General features: G+C 40.9%; 1 protein-coding gene across 4 annotated transcripts in view; it reads right to left on the bottom strand.

Moving 5' to 3' along the window:
- Positions 1-15,153, bottom strand: part of P4HA1 (prolyl 4-hydroxylase subunit alpha 1) — a 90,394-nt gene extending 75,241 nt beyond the window's left edge. Inside the window, exon 1 of one of the 4 annotated variants that reach the window (XM_019034557.4) lies at positions 14,839-15,153. The gene's annotated coding sequence lies outside the window, so the exon portion shown is untranslated. The remainder of the gene's footprint in view (positions 1-14,838) is intronic. The other 3 variants (XM_019034556.4, XM_063709734.1, XM_063709735.1) reach the window with 3 other exon arrangements.
- Between the last annotated feature and the right edge of the window lie 5,227 nt (positions 15,154-20,380).

Below are 20,380 nucleotides of genomic sequence, written 5' to 3'. Positions count from 1 at the left end.
TTCTACCATATAGTAAATACAAATGGTCCCCAACATAGGACAGTTTGACTTAGGATTTTTCAACTTTATGATGGTGCAAAAGTGATATACCATTCAATAAAAAACATACTTTGGGCCGGGCACAGTGGCTCACGCCTGTAATCCCAGCACTTTGGGAGGCGGAGGCTGGCGGATCACGAGGTCAGGAGTTCGAGACCAGCCTGACAAACAGGGTGAAACCCTGTCTCTACTATGGGCGTGGTAGCATGCGCCTCCAATTCCAGTAACTCAGGAGGCTGAGGCAGAAGAATCGCCTGAACCTGGGAGGTGGAGTTTACAGTGAGCCAAGATGGCACCACCACACTCTAGCCTGGGCAACAGAGCGAGACTCCATCTCAACACAAAAACAAAACATACTTTGACCCTACAACCATTCTGTGGTTCACTTTCGGTACAATATTCAATAAATTACATGAGCTATTCAACACTTTATTATAAAATAGGCTTTGTTAGATGATTTTGCCCAACTGTAGGCTAATTTAAGCGTTCTGTTTTGAGCACGTTTAAGGTGTGCTAGGCTAAGCTATGATGTTCATCTTACAGTATTTTCAACTTACAGTTGGTTTATCAGGACACAGCCCCATAAGTCAAGGAGCATCTATATTTACATTGAGTTATGAGGAGTCATTGAATTTTAAGTACAAGTTATCCAGTGAATTACTAGGACAGGGCATCTGGTAAATAATTCTATTAGCGTTTTGGTCAAATATTTTTCTTCCAAGAAAAAGTTGTAACATTTTCAAAAGTTTATATCTCCCAGACAAATCATTCAAAAATTAATAAGGCAGACTAAAGAGTGCTTGATATTCTCTTTTTTTAAGCTAGTCAAGTAAAGCAATGGGAGTGCAGAAAGAACAAAGAAACCTGTAACTCGTTGTGATCAATTAGTTGTAAACACCATTGCACTTGGTCCAGCCAAGAATGCTTGATATTCTAAACTAAACTTTCTCTGACACTTAAAATTTTCCACAGGGGTTCTTTTAACCTTCGACACTTGTTCCAAACCTTCTTTTAGAAGGCTCCAACTTTATTTTTCCTCATACAGATCCCTTATTCAACTGTTGGTCCTCCTGAAATCTGTTTCAGACTTTTAATGTTTCTGACAGTTTTCATGGTCAACACAAAAGAACACTACAAATTCAGGCTCCTAAATCAGGCCATTATAATGTGCTCTATGTCAAAACTTGGCATGTCTTTTCCATCTTAACAGGATGTATCTTCCAAGACAAGTAAGAGTAATTACTAACAGAATTAGTTATATTTCTATTCTTCCCTATAATCCCTCTGCAAATTGTCATTGTTTTTACTTAACTCCATGAATTCCAGTCATACTTCTGTTCTTAAAAGAGAGTGAGCTACATGTCTAGTACTTACAATCTGATGGACAAATACTTTAATGTTATGACCAACTTTTCTATCACAAATTCAGAAATCATGCTAGCTTCTTTCCCTCACTTTCTGTACTAGGGTAGTGAACTGTACTGAGCAGTATTGTAGCACTTATTGGCATAATTCCAAATGAAAAGCATTTCAAGATTCATATTAGAAGTCAGCTCTAAGTTAAGATATTGCCCTTAACTGAAAGTTCTACACAGGCTGTCTTTTGGAAGTTCTTCCAAAGTCCTAAGTCTTTCCTGTCAGAAAGAACGTTAAGATGAGATCATTTCAAAAACACACACTTATGTTTTGCTTATGACTCCTCCTCCACCCCTTTTCTCTTTCTTCAAGAAACTGCCCCCTTTTACCTTTTTCTGGCACTCTATTCTACCTTTAATTCATCCCCATACAGCATGATACTTATCCCTAACCAAATGGCTATTCAAAGTTCTAGTAGTTCTGAATGCCTGAACTACATAAAGTTCAAGTGACAGAGTGGAACTTGGTCTCAAAAAAAAGAATATATTTGCCTACATATGTAACAGGTTTTTTAAATTTAATACAATAATTAAAAGAACTCAAAAAAATGTTAAATGAGAGGTGGAATCACAGTTGTTTTTCTCTTCCCTCAACATCTACACTTCTTTGATAAACATTATTTTTAATTTAAAAAAATTCTATTTCTGTAAATAAACAAGCTAACAAAAAAAACAAAGTTTAAGTAAATAGATAAATCATAGAGTTAGCAAAATCCCAAATGATGAATTCCACAGCTCTGCTTCTAGCTGGCATAATACCACCATCAATCCCTTTTGTTCCCAAACAAATTTCACCTATTTTTGATTTAAACAAGAAGTTCTGATAAGACAGCTTTGGTTTTTTCACCACCCTAAGGATACAAGTAAAAAGTTTAAAAGTTTTGTTTGTACAATATGCACTTTAGATTTCTTAAACTTAAATATAAATTATGAAGTGAAGTAAGGCAAACAATTCCAAATTCAGAAGTTTTCATGAAACTTCATTCAAGACTAATTGTATTGTTTTGGGGTCTGGCTTTGTTGCCCAGTCTGGAGTGCAGTGGAGCAATCACAGCTGACTACAGCCTCGACCTCCAGGGCTCAAGTGATCCTTCCACCTCAGCTTCCTGAGTAGCTTGGACTACAGGCTTGTGCCACCACGACCGGCCAATTTTTTAAATTTCTTTTATTTCTTGTAGAGTTGGGATCTCCTTATGTTGCCCAGGCTAGTCTCCAACTCCAACTCCAGGCTAGTCTCAAGCAGTCTTCCCGCCTGAGCCTCCCAATGTGCTGGGATTACAGATGTGAGCCACCATGCCCAGACCAAGATTGAATTTTATACAGCAGTTATACTACTTGAAAAATGACCATTTGGGGAAAAAAACTGGCATTCTCTTTAGAAAATGACCGTTATATACAAAGAATAACCAATCACAGGAAACAATTTTAAAAAGCTCATTTGCAACAGCAACACTTAATTACCTGGGAATAAACAAGACAACTTTAAATTTACCCTAAAATTAACACATTAAAACCATTTTGAAGTTTAAGACAATAAACTGGCCAGGCTTGGTGGCTCATGCCACCAAGGTGCAATCCCAGCACTTTGGGAGGCCGAGATGGAAGGATCACTTGAGCTCAAGAGTTCAAGACCAGCCTTGGCAACATGGTGAAACCCAGTCTTTACAAAAAAATAAAAAAATTAGCCGGGCATGGTGGCATGCTCCTATAGTCCCAGCAACTCAGGAGGCTGAGGTGGAAGGATTGCTTGAACCCAGGAGGCAGAGGGTACTATAAGCCATGATTGTGCCACTGCACTCTAGCCTGGGTGACAGAGTCCATCTCATTTAAAAAAAAAAATTATTTTCATAACCTTAGATTAGGCAATTAATCATAACGCCTAGGCAATAGTTTCTTAGATATGACGCCTAAAGCACAAGAAGCCAAAGAAATAAATAAATTGAACTTTGCCAAAATCTAAAACTGCTGTGCTTCAAGAAAGCGAAGACAATGTAAAAAAGTATTTGCGAATCACATTTCCGATAGCATCAGGTTTAGTATCCAAATATATAAAGAACTTAGAACTTAATAATTTTTTTTTTTTTTGAGACAGAGTTTTGCTCTTGTTGCCCAGGCTGGAGGGCAATGGCACAATCTCAGCTCACTGCAACCTCCACCTCCTGGGTTCAAGCAATTCTCCTGCCTCAGCCTCCCGAGTAGCTGGGATTACAGTCATGTGCCACCACGCCTGGCTAATTTTGTATTTTTAGTAGAGACGGGGTTTCTCCATGTTGGTCAGGCTGGTCTTGAACTCCCAACCTCAGGTGATCTGCCCACCTCAGCCTCCCAAAGTGCTGGGATTACAGGAGTGACCCACCGCACCCGGCCAGTAATTTTTTTTTAATGGGCAAAGGATTTGAATAGACATTTCTCCAAAGAGGCAAGTACATGAAAAGATGTTCAACATCATTCATCACTATGAAAATGCAAATCAATTCCACAATGAGATACCACTTCACTGCCACTTTGATGGCTACAGTAAAAAATGACTAGCTGGGTACAGTGGCATACGCCTGTAGTTCTATCTACTTGGGAGACTGAGGCAGGAGGATCACTGGAGTCTAGGAGTTTGAGCATATAACTGCACTATGATTGCACCTGTGAATGGCCACTGTACTCCAACCTGGGCAACATAGTGAGACTTCATCTCTTTAAAACAAAAAGTGACACACAATTACAAGTATTGACAAGGACACAGAGAAACTGGAACTCTGATACATTGCTGGTAAAAATGTAAAATGAGGCAGTTGGTCTGGAAAACAGTTTAGTTCCTCAAAAAAGCTAAACAGAATAACCATATGGCCCAGATATTTCACTCATATGTCTATACCCAAAAGAAATGAGAACACATGCCCAGGCAAAAACTTTTGCATGAATGTTCATGGCAGCAGCATTATTCATAATAGCCAAAAGGGTGGAAATAACCCAAATATCCATTAGTGGGTAAACAAAGTGTGGTCTATCCATACAATGGAATATTATTTGGCTATAAACAGAAATGAAGTACTGATATATGTTATAACACAAATGAACCTTGAAAACATTAAGTAAAATAATCTCTAGAGACAAAAAGTAGATTAGTGGTTGCCCAGGGTTAGGCAAGGGACAATGGGAGTGACTGCTACTGGCTCTGGGGTTTCTTTTTGGAGTGATATAAATGTTTTAAAATTGATTGTTGTGGTAACACAACTGTGAATATATTAAAAGCCACTGAAATGTATACTTTAAAGGGAAAATTGCATGGTACATGAATTATTACTCAATAAAACTGTTTTAAAAAAATTAAAAAGAAAACAGGCTGGGAGCGGTGGCTCACGCCTGTAATCCCGGCACTTTGGGAGGCTGAGGCAGGCAGATCACTTGAGGTCAGGAGTTCAAGACCAACCTGGCCAACATGGTGAAACCCCATCTCTACTAAAAATACAAAAATTAGCCAGGCGTGGTGGCACATGCCTGTAAATCCCAGCTACTTGGGAGGCTGAGGCAGGAGAATTGCTTGAACCCAGGAGGTGGAGGTTGCAGTAAGCCGAGATTGTGTCACTGCACTCCAGCCTGGGCAAAAGAGTGAGACTGCATCTCAAAAAAAAAAAAAAAGGAAATCAACCTAAGTTCTCATTTCACTTGGGTAAATACCTAGGAGCGGGAATGTTGGGTCATATGACAAGTATATATTTACCTTCATAAAAAACTGCCAAACGTTTCTCCAAAGTAGCTACACTATTTGCCTTTCCAACAGCAAAGGATCAAAGTTTCCATTGCTCCCATTCTTACCAGCATTTTGTATTGCCGTTTTTTCCTTAGTTTCTCTTAATATCTTAATTTTCACAATAGACATATAGTACTATCTCATTATGGGTTTAATTTGCAATTCCATAATTACTAATGATGTTTAATGCCTTTCATTATTTTTTTTTTTTTTTTTTTGAGACAGAGTCTCACTCTGTCGCCCAGGCTGGAATGCAGTGGCACAATCTTGTCTCACTGCAACCTCCACCTCCTGAGTTCAAGTGATTCTTGTGTCTCAGCCTCCTGGGTAGCTGGGATTACAGGCATGTGCCACCACACCTGACTAATTTTGTATTTTTAGTAGAGATGGTTTCGCTATGTTGGCCGGGCTAGTCTTGAACTCCTGACCTCAGATGGTCCACCCACCTCAGCTTCCCAAAGTGCTGGGATTACAGGCACGAGCCACCATGCCTGGCCTATGTTTAACACCTTTTGGGGTGTTTATCTGCTGTTCATACACCTTCCTGCATAGTGTCTACTCAAATCTTTTGCTCTTTTTAATTAGGTTGTTTACTTATTTTTTTTTTAATAGAGATGGGGTCTCGCTATGTTGCCGAGGCTGGTCTCAAACTCCTGGATCTTCAAGCAATCCTCCAGTCTTGGCCTCCCAAAGCGCTGGGATTACAGACGTGAGCCACCATGCCCAGCTTTGAGTTCCTTATACAGTCTATTTTTTGTCAGATATGTGATGGGGAATATTTTCTCCCAGTCTGTGAAGTCTTTTTATTCTCTCAACAGTGTGTTTGGAAGAGCAGAATTTCTTAATTTTGATGAAGTCTAATTTATCAGTTTGTTCATTTATGAATCATGTTCTTGGCATCATGTCCAAGAAATCTCTGCCTGACCCATGGTCAAAAATATGTTTGTCGTATGTTTTCTTTCAAATATTTTATAGCTGTACATTTTACTTCACAATCTATGAACATTTTTTAAAATAGAAACGGGTCTCACTCTTGCCAAGGCTAGTCTCAAACTCCCGGGCTCAAGCAATCCTCCTGCCTCAACCTCCCAAAATGCTGGGATTACAAACGTGTGCGACCAGACCCGGCCTACGAACCATTTTGAACTAATTTTTGCATACAGTGTCAAGTACAGATTGAGGCTCTAATAAAAAGATTTCATTTTGATGTTCGAGTGCAGACTGCTTTCAAGTCCCACACCTCTCTCCCTTTTGTTCCACATCTGGGTAAGTCTGTAAGAAAGCCCAGGTACTCCCTCCCTTGGTATTGGTGTAAAGTTGAAACCATGTAAATACCACACTTGGGGACCAGTATTCCCTCCCTTGGTACTGGTGTGAAGTTGAAACCATGTAAATACCACACATGGGGACCATCAAACAAGTTCCACCTTCTGGTCAATAAAAACCAAAGCCACCCACCCTGTTTCACTCTTGCTTCATCCTGGACTAAACCTAAGTCCTTGACCTTGAGGAGTCCTTTTGCTGTTTACTGTGTGATTAAACTTTATTTCATATCCACTGGTGGATTCATGTCACTTGTCCCAATATTCACATGAATTCCTGGGCAAGGGACTGCCCAGTGTCCAACAGTGGATACTTGGTGCCCAAATAAAACAAAGATTGTTTTTTCTTTGCATATGAATATTCAACTGTTCCAGACTATCCTCTGTTGAATTGCCCTTAAACTTTTTCAAAATGAATTGACAATTTTTGTGTGACTAAATTCTCTATTTTGTTCAATTGATCTGTATGTCTATCTTTTCTCCAATACCACAGTCTTGGTTATTGCAGCTTTAAACTAAGTTGAAATCAGGTAGTGTGAATCTTCCAACTTCGTTATTCTTTTTCAAAATTGTTTTAGCTTTTCTAGTTCCTTTGGTTTTCCATATTAATTTTAGAATCGGCTCATTAAATTCTATAAGAAATCCTCTGAGATTTGGACTAGAAATGCGCTGAATCTATAAATCAGTTTGAGAAGAGTAGGTATCTTAATACTGAGTCTTCTAATCCATGAACATGATATAATCAGTGTTTCATAATTTTCAACATACAAATATTACACACCGTTTGAAAAGTTAATACTGAAGTATTTCATGGTTTTTAGTGCTAATGAGACGGGCATTTTTCACTTTAGTTTCTAATTGTTCATTATTAGTATGCAGAAATACAATTTACTGTTGTATATTGACCTTCTAAGCTACAACTCTGCTGAATTAACCTATTCACTAGAGCTTTTTTGAAGAGTCACAGACATGTTGTCTGTGAATAGAAACTGCTCTTTGAAGCACACTGTTTAAAGAACGAAGACAAGCCACCAACTGGGAAAAAATATTTCCCTATCACATCTAGCTATTGCACTCCTAGGCATTAATATAAGAGAAAAGAAAGCATCTCTCCAACAACTTGTACATGAATGCTCATAGCAGCTTTATTCATAATAGTCAAAAAGTGAAAACAATCCAAATGTCCATCAAAGGGTTAATGGGTTAAAAAAACATGGTATATTCATAAAATAAAATACTATTCAACAATAAAAAACTATGAACATATAACAACATGGATGAATCTCAAATTACGCTGAGTGTAAGGAGATTCCCTGTGCTAAAAAAAAAAGCGTATATACAATTCCATTTTTATAAAATTCTAGAAAATAAAAACTAATCTTAAGCAACAGAAAGGAAACAATGGTTTCCTAGGGATACAGAGAGGGTAGTAAGGAGCAAAAGAAGGGATTACAAAAAGTCATAAGGATACTGCCGATGCCCCGGCTAGAGTGCAGTAGCGTGATCTTGGCTCACCGCAGCCTTAATCTCCAGGCTTTGGGTGAGTCTCCCACCTCAGTCTCCCAAGTAGCGGGGACTGCAGGCACACAACACCACACCCGGCTATTTTATTTTTTTGTAGAGACAGGGTTTTACCATGTTGCGCAGGCTGGTCTTGAACTTCTGGGCTCAAGCAGTCCTCCCGCCTCGGCCCCCCAGAGTGTTGGGATTACAGGTGTGAGCCACTGCGCCTGGCCAAGTATACTCTTTTTTGAGACAGAGACTCATTTCTGTCACCAGGCTGGAGTCCAGTAGCACAATCACAGTTCGTTGAAGACTCAACCTCCCCAGCTCAAGCAATCCTCCTGCCTCGGCCTCCCAAGTAGCTAGGATTACAGGCAGGCACCATCACACCCAGCTAATGTTATTTTATTTTGTGTAGAGATGAAGTCTTTCTATGTCGCCCAGGCTGGTCTGGAACTCCTGGGCTCAAGCAATCCTCCTGCCTCGGCCACCCAAACGGTTGGGATTACAGGCCTGAGCCACTGTGCCTGACCTTGAGGATACTCTTGAAGGTGATGGATATGTTCCTTATCTTGATTGTACTGATATTTTTTTAAGTAGATATTTTTGTCAAATTTATCAAATTGTACACTGTAAATATATGCAATTTGTCCTGTCAATTTTGCTCAATAAAGTCGTTAAAATATGTCAATTTATTCAATTTATTAGTAATCACCCTTATATCAAAGATTAGTGTTTTACTTATCACTATCACTCTACTTGGTGGCAATGGTCACTATTCACTATTTTCAAATACAATATTAAGGTTTTTTAAATTCAGGCATAGTAAATTGAGGTCTATTTCCAAAATATCTTTGAGGTTAAAGGAAGTAACTGCAGGCCAGGTGCGGTGGCTCATGCCTGTAATCCCAGCACTTTGGGAGGCCGAGGCTGATGGATCACCCCAGGTCAGGAGTTCGAGACCTGCCTGGCCAAGATGGTGACACCCTGTCTCTACTAAAAATACAAAAAAGTAGTCGGGCGTGGTGGCGGGTGCCTGTAATCCCAGCTACTCGGGAGGCTGAGGCAGAGAATTGCTTGAACCCAGGAGGCGGAGGTTGCCGTGAGCCGAGATTGTGCCACTGCACTCCAGCCTGGACGACAGAGTGAGAGTCCATCTCAAAAAAAAAAAAAAAGAAGTAACTAAATTTTGAAATCATGTAAATTTGAGAATGTCTTCATGTAACCTTTGACTATGAATATGTTGCCTGAGTTTACCAAAAATAAATAAATAAATAAATAAATAAAAGGAGGAAGGTTGTCAGAACCATAGAGCAAGAACAAAGGTCACACACACAAGTAACGTTTTGAGGTCCTAAATTCAACCAGTAGGTTTTAGAAATACCAACTTTTTTTTTTTTTGAGACAGGGTCTGGCTCTGTCACCCAGGCTGGAGTGGAGTGGAACAATCAGAGCTCACAGCAGCCTTGAACTCCTGGGCTCCAGAGATCTTCCCACCTCAGCCTCCCAAAGCACTGGGATTACAGATGTGAGCCACCACGCCTAGCCTAAAATAAACATTTCTTGATCATATTTTTGGAGAAATTAGATATGCAAATCTAGTTAATCTAAGATTAGAACTGTAAGAAGTCTTGAGCCTACTTACAATCAGTTAATCAATATTTAAGTTATTGTTGCAGACACATGTAACAGGATATCTGATGCTTCATACACTGTTCAATGCCTTTTAATTTTATGACTTGAATGATAGTTCTCGGCTATTCATTCTTGGGTTTTACTGAAGTTCCAAAAATCAAAGAGCTTTGATTCCTGTAATGGAAATATCTAGAGAAACTTGTGTTTAACTGATTCTGCAGAGATGAAGGCCAAATTCTCATATGTACCTATAACATTACTCAAATACTATTCTTAGTACAAAAAAGTTAAATATACTCTTATCTCTGAACATGAGCTATTCAGACCAAGGCCACTCAGGTCAGAGTAGAATACTCAAAAGCTGGCTTTAGCAGTCCCTTTCCTCCTAAAAAATGGATTATTGCTCTGAGGCCCAGGTATACTCAGCTTCATCCCTCCCAAGGCTATTCTGTCAAAATTCCACTTTTATTTCCACCCAGTCTACCTCTTTCTAGTCTTCAATTATCTCTTTACTCTAATGCCAGATCCAAATTTCTCAAGTTGAGGTAAAGAGAGACAAAATAAGACCATATATATACTAGAACAGGGAAAAATGAATTCATGGTTGTAGAGGATGTGAATCTAGATATGCATTTCCATTCAGTGCTACAGATTTAATATCTAGTAAAATGTTAGCCACATGGTGCTATATCATGTAATTTTTATGTCCTACTTCTCCTATGAAACATTTCTCATCATTCTTGATTTTCCTACAGTCTACTGGCCATATTGTAAATAATTTTTTTTTCTTTTTTTTTTTTTTTAGAGACAGGGTCTTGCACTGTCACCCAGGCTAGAGTGCAATGGTGCTATCATAGCTCACTGCAGCTTCCAACTCTTGGGCTCAAGCGACCCTCCCACCTCAGCCTCTCAAGTAGTTAGACTACAGAAGCATGCAACCTCATGCCCCATTAATTAAAAAAAAAATTTTTTGTAGAGAGATGGGGTCTCACTATGCTGACCAGGCTGGTCTTGAACTCCTGGCCTCAAGTGATCCTCCTGCCTCGGCCTTCCAAAGTGCTGTGATTACAGGTGTGAGCCACCATGCCTGGGCAACATAGTAAGGCCCTCTCTCTAAAAAAAAAATTTAAATATAAATTTAAAAATTAAAAAATTGGTTAAAGTTTACTGTAATTATACAGGTTGATAAAATAAACCACTAAATTACAGTCCTCTCTTTGCACTACTTATAATGGAGAAACAGCTCAAGTGTCCAACAAGAGAGTAAGGATGACCAGGCATGGTGGCTCACACCTATAATCCCAACACTTTGTGGGGCAGATGGGAGAATCACTTGAGGCCAGGAGTTCGAGACTAGCCTGGTCAACAGAGCAAGATCCCATCTCTACAAAAAATTAAAAAATTAGCTAGACATGGTGGCATGCACCTGTACCCTGAGCTACACCCGGAGGCTGAGGCAGAAGGATTGCTTGAGCCCAGGAGTTCAAGGCTGCAGTGAGCTATGCTCACACCACTGCACTCCATCCTGGGCAACAGAGCAAGATTCTATCTCTTAAAAAAAAAGAGAGAGAGAGAGAGAGAGTAAGGCTGAGTGTACTAATTCCACATAATATTACTATTTAAGAAAGAAATGAGTAATATGGACACATTTTTATAAAACACTAAACATGAGGAAGAGAAAGTCCCAATATAGAACTCATTCACTGATGACAACTAGGTAAGAAGTCTGAATCTCTATAATGTATTTTTAGCAAATGTCAAATCAAATATACTAACAGTCACACTGATCATCCAAAGGAAGACCAGGAAAAAGAATGTTTTTCATCACACCGAGTTTAAAAACTGCTAGAGTAACCTAAATGAGAGTCCTTTTGAATTGCCAAAGCTTTTCTTTAGGTACAATACTTATTCAGCTAGAGAAACTGAAGCTGTCCTAATGATAGGACAGCTTCAATTTATACAAATAAATTTTCTTGAATAGAAACACAAAGCTTTGGCTGGGCACAGTGGCGTGGTCACACCTGTAATCCCAGCACTTTGGGAGGCCAAGGCGGGCAGATCATGAGGTAAAGAGATCGAGACCATCCTGGTTAACACGGTGTAACCCCGTCTCTACCAAATATACAAAAAATTAGCTGGGCGTGATGGTGGGCGGCTGTAGCCCCAGCTACTCGGGAGGCTTAGGCAGGAGAATGGCGTGAACCCGGGAGGTGGAGCTTGCAGTGGGCCGAGATTGCACCACTGCACTCCAGCCTGGGTGGCAGAGTGAAACTCCATCTCAAAAAAAAAAAAAAAAAAAAAAAAAAAAAATATATATATATATATATATATATACACACACATACACATATTCATTTTATTTGGATTTTTTATATATATTCATATATTTATACACACACAACACATTATGGTTTAATTACAAGATTCAAGATCTCACTGCAAGAAAAGCAATAAAGTTTAATGACAAGAGCCTGTGCAATTTATTTTTGTTTACTTCCAAGCCTGTTCCACTTTCAGAATGGAAAACCAAAGTTAAGTTACCATATATAGGAGAGGGCATGCAATGTGATATACTTTCACAGACTAGACAATTTAGCATTTCAACAATTCTAACAACCTATTAACTTTTGTTAAAACCCTTTTGGCAAAAATGTATTAGGGTCACCCACATATACAAATCCAGTCAGACTTACATGCCCAGCTCGATTTTCAGAAACATTCAATACTGCCTCAAGACACCTAGATACCCTTAAAGAGTAACTTCACATCTCTTACTTTTTAGGGGTTCTTGTAATAAAGTTCATGGATGGACTTGAGTGGGGGGGCAGGAAGTGACATATAAAATTCCATGTAGGGTCTATTTGCATTTTCTGACATAGGACCACACCTTCCATCAGATTCTCAAAGGATTTCATGACCTTAAAATAGTTTGAGAACCACTATTATGTATTTCACAGGTCAATTCAAGAGCAATAATTATATCCTAGTTGATAACTGGTTGCTAAGTAAAATAAAGCATTCCTTCCACAGAAAGGAAGGCTCACAAGCTTTACGGCTGTCCCAGCTCTTGCTGCATCTCTGGAATAAATGCCGTTTGAACTTAATTGCCCTACTGAAAAACACTGCTTTTCAGTATACAACTTACTCTGCAGTAATAGAAAAGGTTAACAGCTCCTTGCCAAAAAGCCAAGATTCATCTGCAACAACCCAGACTACAAGGCAATATAAAACTTTTTTTCAATAGTCTTTTGCACTAATTTTTTTGGCATAATTAAAAGTTGTACACATTTTTCAACTGTTTTACCATCTAAGTTACCAAAACACAAAATGGCCAATGTAATTATCCTCCTACCAAAGTCCTGGTTTTCAGTACTTCAAAATAAAACTCATTTCAAAATGTCAATAAAAACAGCACTACCCATTTAAAAGAGACAGAAATAGCCCTTTTCCTAGTTAGTCTATGTAAATCTAAGAAACTTTTGCCATCAGCTGTCAAAAACAATGGCAGCACTTAAGGCACAATGTCCCAAAACCAAAACTATGAATTTTATTAAACGTAAGTGATAAAATCTCTTTTCCCACATAAAGAAAAAAGTAAAATTTGAAGTTCACATTTCAGATTCTTAAATTACGCTCACAAGCTAAAAAAAAAAAAAAAATCACGGGGTGTGTGTTCACATTTTACATGAAGACAAAATATAGTTGAGGTTGTTCACTTTCAGCTTCTTGAATATATCGTCTTAGGATACCGATTTTCTCCATAGAAACTTGATTCTAAAAATCCCTTTAAAATGTTTTTTAAATTAACTTCCAACGTTCCTGCTATGCAGACTGAATTCTTCATCTGATTATTTTAGGAAAAGACTAGCCTCATTCATAAGCTACGTCTAAACCTAAAAGGGGAAATACGTTTCTAACCAGAACTTTAAAAAAAAAAAAAAAAAAGGGTAAAAAAATTGATGAAAGAACGCTGCTGCCACGTCTTTGCCCCTCCCCCCTTCACGTAGTGGCTATTTCATCCCCTCCGAGTGCATTCCAAGCGAAAGTCCGAGAACCACTGCTCTCGGAGAAACCAGAAACAGTTAAGTGGAAATTGGCAAGTCTCTTTGGCCTTTTAGATCAATTCCTAAAAGAGGATCTAGCTGCTTCTTCAACCCTTTCTTAAAGAAAACAGTGCAAAATTCCAAGAGTCTTCACTCTATCCGGAACGCGTAAGATGTTAGTGTCTAAACATTGAATTTGTATTTAACAGAGTCGATTATTCAGGAGAAAGAGTCTCACAGTTATCATACCATCCTTCCTCCCCATTGAAACATACATCCGGGGGCCAGCCATGTAATCCAACTCAAAATCCTCACACAACCATGGAATTTGTTGGACTGATGTGGACTTTTAAAAGCTGCAAATTCTCGGCAGAGAGAGACAGAGAGACAGAGATTGAGAGAAGAGCTCTTGTCTCTTTTTTAAAAAAGTTATGGGGAAGAAGAGGGAAGGAAGCTTCCCTGACGACGAGGTGCCCTGAGAGCCTACTTCCTCGGTGCTACGAGCAGAAAGCTCGGCGCCCCCGGCTACGTCTGGCAGCTAATGCTGCACCGCTGCGCGCAACAGATGAGTTCAGCCGGAACTTTCTGGGGAGGTCCCCCCAGCTCCCGGCGACTTTCGATAGGGCAAAAATGCCTGGCGCGTTTCGGATTCAGCTCCAAGCCTTAAAATCCGCTCTCCACCGCCACATGCGAACCATCTGCGGCTGTGGCGGCCAAAAGCCCAAGCCCCGCGCTTGCGTTCCCCTTAGCCTCGTTAGGGAGGACCAGGTGCAGGGGAACTTGGAAAAAAAAAAAAAAAAAAAAGGCAACAGAGTGATTCCTCCCCGGGAAGGAAAATTCAAGAAAGTCCTGGACCCTAGGGCGGGGACTGAGGCTGCAGCACCCCAGCGGTCCGAGGCGCACTAGGGACAGAGGTGGGAAGGGGGGCACGAAGGAGCGCGGCCGCCGGGAGTCGCGTGGCGCAGGGAGAGGGGCCGAGTCTCCCGAGGGGAAGGAACCGAGGCTACTGTGGTAACCTGGGGAACCCCCGCCCCAGAAGTACCACCACAGCGGGCAGGAATGGATCGCCGCAGCCGTCCGAGAAGGTCCACGGCTGCCCAGTGGCCTCAGTCTCCGGGATCGAGGGAGCGTCTCACCTGGAAAGTGGGACGAGAGGGCGGCGCGCTCTTCAGTCCCCAGTCGCCTCCACTCGGAGCGGCTACTTCCTACCCTCAGCCCGCTGGCGGCGCGACTGGGCAGCAGAGGGAGCCCGTTAGCCCTTTTATAACCTCTAGGCCGCGATGGCAGCGCCAGGGAGGAGGCGACTGCAGCCCTCGCTACGTGAGCTCGATCACACCAGCGCCCCGGCGACTGCGCAGGCGCCAAGCCCGTGCCTCCCTGCTGCCCCCACCCGTGGCCGGCCCGTGGAGTCTGAGGCAGAGAGGAGTGGCTGGGACCGGCCGCCGTGGTGTGGGTAAGCGGGAGTGGGATGTAACGCGCCTGCGCAGGGTTCTCGCCCCGCCACCGTTACCGTGGTTACCACGGGGTTTCCCCCGCTCCTGTTCAGTTTGCCTCCTTGATTTCAGGGTCCGCGTCAGGCCTAAGCGACGAGGCCGCCGGCAATAAAGTATCTTAAAAATGAGAAGAGGAACGTGGGAGTGTAGAAAATAAAGCAGAATTTTTCTAGGGTGGAAAATAATAGAGATTCAGTCTTGGTATCTCAGCTGTCTTGTTCCTCTCACATCTCAGCACTCATTTTATACTAATCGTGCTCTATCTCCTACCTTTATACCTTATCAGTAGATAATAGACTGAGAGCTCCAGGGTCAGGTTATCTCAATTCAAATCCTGCCTCAATCCTGTGTGTAACACTAGGCTTTAACAACCTCTCCGTATCTGTTTACTCATCTGTAAAATAGAAATGACGGTACTACCCATCTTGTAAGATTCTTGTGAGAATAAAATGAGATAATGTATGTAAAGCACTTAACACATGCCTCACACACAGAAATGACTTAGTAAATATTAGATTCTCCAGTAACATTAATTTATATAAGGCACCCAATGTTGCGTTTGATCTTAGTCTAACATTTGCCTTAGTTATAAAGTAACCCCAAACCAAGGGTTTCTTTATATCTCCCTGTACTATGAGGGAGAATACAATGAAGAAGATAATTTTTCCCTTGTCAGTTAAAGAGAAAAATGAGTTGCTAAGACTTGTTATTCATTAAGAATTGTGGTTTCTAAAGTTTTCCATATATGCTAAAAAGTATAGCAATAATTAACATTTGACTTACGCAGGAGGTGAGGTTGATTATATAGCTACAGAAAGAGAGAGAGGGTACTCTGGGAGCACTAGGCAACTAAAAAGTAGATATAATGATGTCTAAATCAATGGTTCTGAAAGCGTAGTCAGGGAATCCATAAGGTCAAAATTATTTTCATACTAAGACTTTATTTTCATACTAAGACTTACTGCCTTTTTCACTCTAATAACAATACAGTGAGGTCTTCCAGAGACTACATGCCTGTGATACAGATGGAACGCAGACGCAGATATGAGAATCTTCTATTAGCCCAGACACTGAAGAGATTTGCAGAAATGTAAAATAATGCCACTCTTCTCACTAAATTATTTTGCTTTGGAAAATAGTTATTTTTCATTAAAAATATGTTATTAGGCCAAATGAAGTGGCTCACACCTGTAATCCCAGCACTTTGGGAGGCCGAGGCAGGAAGATCACCTGAGCCCAGGAGTTCGAAATCAGCCTGGGCAACATGGCCAGACCCTCTCTCAAAAAAAAAGTTCTTTATGTTATGTTAACATGTAACAGGTTTATTATTGTTGTTTTAAATGAATAAATATTTTATATGTTTGTTTTAATTCCTAACATAGTAAATGTTGATAAATATGATCCACATAAAAGCTTTTTGGAGTCCTCAATACTTTTTAGGAGCATAAAGTAATTATAAGACCAAAGAGGCAGGGCGCACGGTGGCTCACACCTGTAATCCCTGCACTTTGGGAGGCCAAGGCAGACGGATCACAAGGTCAGGAGATCAAGACCATCCTGGCCAACATGGTGAAACCCTGTCTCTACTAAAAATACAAAAATTAGCTGGGCATGGTGGCACACACCTGTAATCCCAGCTACTCAGGAGGCAGAGGCATGAGAATCATTTGGACCCAGGAGGCAGAGGTTGCAGTGAGCTGAGATCACACCATTGCACTCCAGCCTGGGGACAGAGTCAGACTCCATCTCAAAAAAAAAAAAAAAAAAAACTTCCTCAAATGGAGCTGTAATCAACATATTCACTAGCCCTACATAGAGCTGACTCTGAAAGTTGACAGTTTACTCAATAATTAAAATGGCCGTAGACTCTGAAGCAGATTTACTGTGAAGCTAAGGAGGCTTCAGCTTCAGGGGCCCTCATTTACACTAGCCCTTTCCAAGTCCCTGGAAGGGTCCCTAGTAATATGTTCACACTGTCCTATGCTTTTGTAAAATTTATAAAAGTAATGTATTTTAAACTGCAATCTTTAGTCCTTAGTGACTTCCCTCCACCATGTTTCCCTTTGTCTAGTGTTGGAGTGGCAAGCAAACATTTTTGAAATTTAGCTAAAGGGAAGTTGAGTTAGGAATACATTTGGTTTGAATTTACTGGGATATATTTTTATAACCCACAGTCACTTCCATGTGTAGTTAAGATATTGCCAGCTGTCCCAGTGGCTTCCAAGAATACTCCAATTGCCCGTTGTGCTGATCCACCCAGCATTGCAAAACAAAGGTGCAGGGCCAGAACTCTTGAAGTTATTTTAATGTGTCCAATGTTCTAGCATCAAAAACTATGTGAATAGTAGAAGAGAAGCAGGGTTGAAATTTTGGGAACCTGAAGCTAATCTGTGGGCAATTATTCCAATTATTGGATGTGTAAAATTGTAAAGATTTAGCATTCATCAATACCTAGCCAAAAAAGTTTTTTTTTTTTTTAGAGACAGGGTTTCACTCTGTCACCCAGGCTGGAGTGGAGTTGCATGATCATAGCTCACCGTAACCTCCAACTACTGCGCTCCAGCGATCCTCCCACCTCCCAAGTAGCTGGGACTACAGGCATGCACGACCATGTCCGGGTTTTCTGTAGGATTTTGTTTTGTTTGCAGAGACAGGTCTCACCATGTGTCCAGGCTGGTCTTGAACTCCTGGGTTCAAGCAATCCTCCCACCTAGGCCTCCCAAAGTGCTGCAATAACAGTCATGAGCTATGGGGCCCTGCCCAAAAAAGAAATTTATATTTTTTTCTCAGAACTTGATGAGGACATCCACAACAAACTAAAGAGTGTCATTAGTTTAAAGAAATCTGATGGGTCCTGAACTCTTTTTAAGTCATATATTAAATAATCTATTGGAAGCCGGATGTGGTGGCTCTCCCAGGTAATTGCAGAACTTTGGGAGGCCCAGGTGGGAGGATCCATTAAGGCCAGAAGTTTGAGACCAGCCAGGGCAAGATGGTGAGACCTTATCTCTACAAAAAAAGTTTTTTTAATTAGCTGGGTGTGGTGATATGTGTCTGTAGTCCCAGCTATTCAGGAGGCTGAGGCTAGAGGATCAGGATATAGGATGCAGCAAGCTGTGGTCTCACTACTGCACTCCAGCCTGGGCAACAGAAAGAGATCCTATGTCTAAATAAATAAATAGCTTATTGGAGATTTTTCCAAACTGGACAACAAGCCTAATAATTTATATGACATTACCAACAATGAGTTGTGAACTTTAATCAATCACATATGCTATGTGAATTAGAAGAGAAAGAGAGTCTAGGTTAGTAATTCAAGATTCATAGAATAAATATTTATAGAACACCTACCTTCTGTGTCCAAGACACTGCCTACTGAGCTGTGGAAGATCAAACTTTAATTAGACAATCTCTGCTTTTAAGGAGCTTATAATCTTTGTTGAAAAGAATTAAAACCTGCACTGTGGCAATAGAAATTCATTCATCCATAAATAATTGCCTGCCCATATAAGCCAGACTATGGTAAGTGCTGGGTATATCATTCCTGCTGTTGTAGAATTTGGAGTCCTTTGAAGAAAACCTACAACATAAAAATGTATGTTTCAGCTGGGCACGGTGGCTCACGCCTGTAATCCAAGCACTTTGGGAGGCTGAGGTGGGTGGATCACCTGAGGTCAGGAGTTCGAGACCAGCCTGACCAATATGTTGAAACCCCACCTCTACTAAAAATACAAAAACTAGCCAGGCATGGTGGCGTGCACCTGTAATCCCAGCTACTCTGGAGGCTGAGACAGGAGAATTGCTTGAACCTGGGAGGCAGAGGTTGCCAGTAAGCTGAGATCACACCACTGCACTCCAGCCTGGACAACAGAGTGAAAAAGAAAAAGAAAAATGTATGTATGTACAACATTAAAAAACATGCACACACAAATATACGTACATACACATTTGACAAGTGAAAATAATAAGGAAATCAGGTGTGGCTCACACCTGTAATCCCAGTACTTTGGGTGGCCGAGGTGGGTGGATCACCTGAGGTCAGAAGTTCGAGACCAGCCTGGCCAACATGGTGAAACCCCCATGTCTGTTAAAAAAAAAAAATACATATATATATATATATATATATGAAAATTAGATGGACATCATGGTGCATGTCTGTAGTTCCAGCTACTCGGGAGGCTAAGGCACAAGAATCACTTAAAACCAGGAGGTGGAGGTTGCAGTGAGCTGAGATCATGCAACTGCCCTCCAGCCTGGATAACAGAGTGAGATTCCATCTAAAAAAAAAAAAAAAAGGCTTGGTGCGGTGGCTCGCAACTGTAATCCCAGCACTTTGGGAGGTGGAGGCGAGCGGATCACAAGGTCAAGAGATTGAGACCAGCCTAGCCAACATGGTGAAACCCCGTCTCTACTAAAAATACAAAAATTAGCTGGGTGTGGTGGTGCGTGCCTGCAGTCCCAGGTACTCGGGAGGATGAGGCAGGAGAATTGCTTGAACCCAGGAGGCAGAGGTTGCAGTGAGGCAAGTTTATGCCATGGCACTCCAGCCTGGCAACAGAATGAGACTCCATCTCAAAAAAAAAAAAAAAAAAAAAAAAAAAAAAAAATATATATATATATATATATATATATGGCCAATAAACATGTTTGGCGGGGCACAGTGGCTCATACCTGTAATCTCAGCACTTTGGGAGGCCAAGGCGGGCAGATCACCTGAGGTCAGGAGTTCGAGACCAACCTATCCAACATGGTGGAACCCGGTCTCTACTAAAAATACAAAAAAAAAAAAATTAGCTGGGTGTAGTGGTGCACGCCTGTAGTCCCAGCTACTTGGGAGGCTGAGGCAGGAGAATCGCTTGAACCCCAGATGCGGAGGTTGCAGTGAGCCAAGATTGTGCCATTGCACTCCAGCCTGGGCAACAAGAGCAAAACTCCGTCTCAAAAAAAAAAAAAAATGAAATCATCAGGGTGCTCTGGGAAAGAAGAAGGCGAGGGACATGGCTTAGATTGATATCACAAGAAAAGTATCACTATAGAAATGACATTTAAACTGAGAACTGAGTTAGCTAGATGAAGAGTGTGAATAAGAACATTTAGAGAGAGAGAATATTACTGTGTGTCTTTATATGTGAGGTCCATGTAGCAACACACACACACACACACACACACACACACACACACACAC

This window comes from Gorilla gorilla, chromosome 8, assembly GCF_029281585.2.
Source record: "Gorilla gorilla gorilla isolate KB3781 chromosome 8, NHGRI_mGorGor1-v2.1_pri, whole genome shotgun sequence".
NCBI classification, from domain to species: Eukaryota; Metazoa; Chordata; class Mammalia; order Primates; family Hominidae; genus Gorilla; species Gorilla gorilla.
The sequence above is the reverse complement of the archived record's forward strand: the minus strand, read 5'-3'. Positions and strand labels throughout refer to the sequence as shown.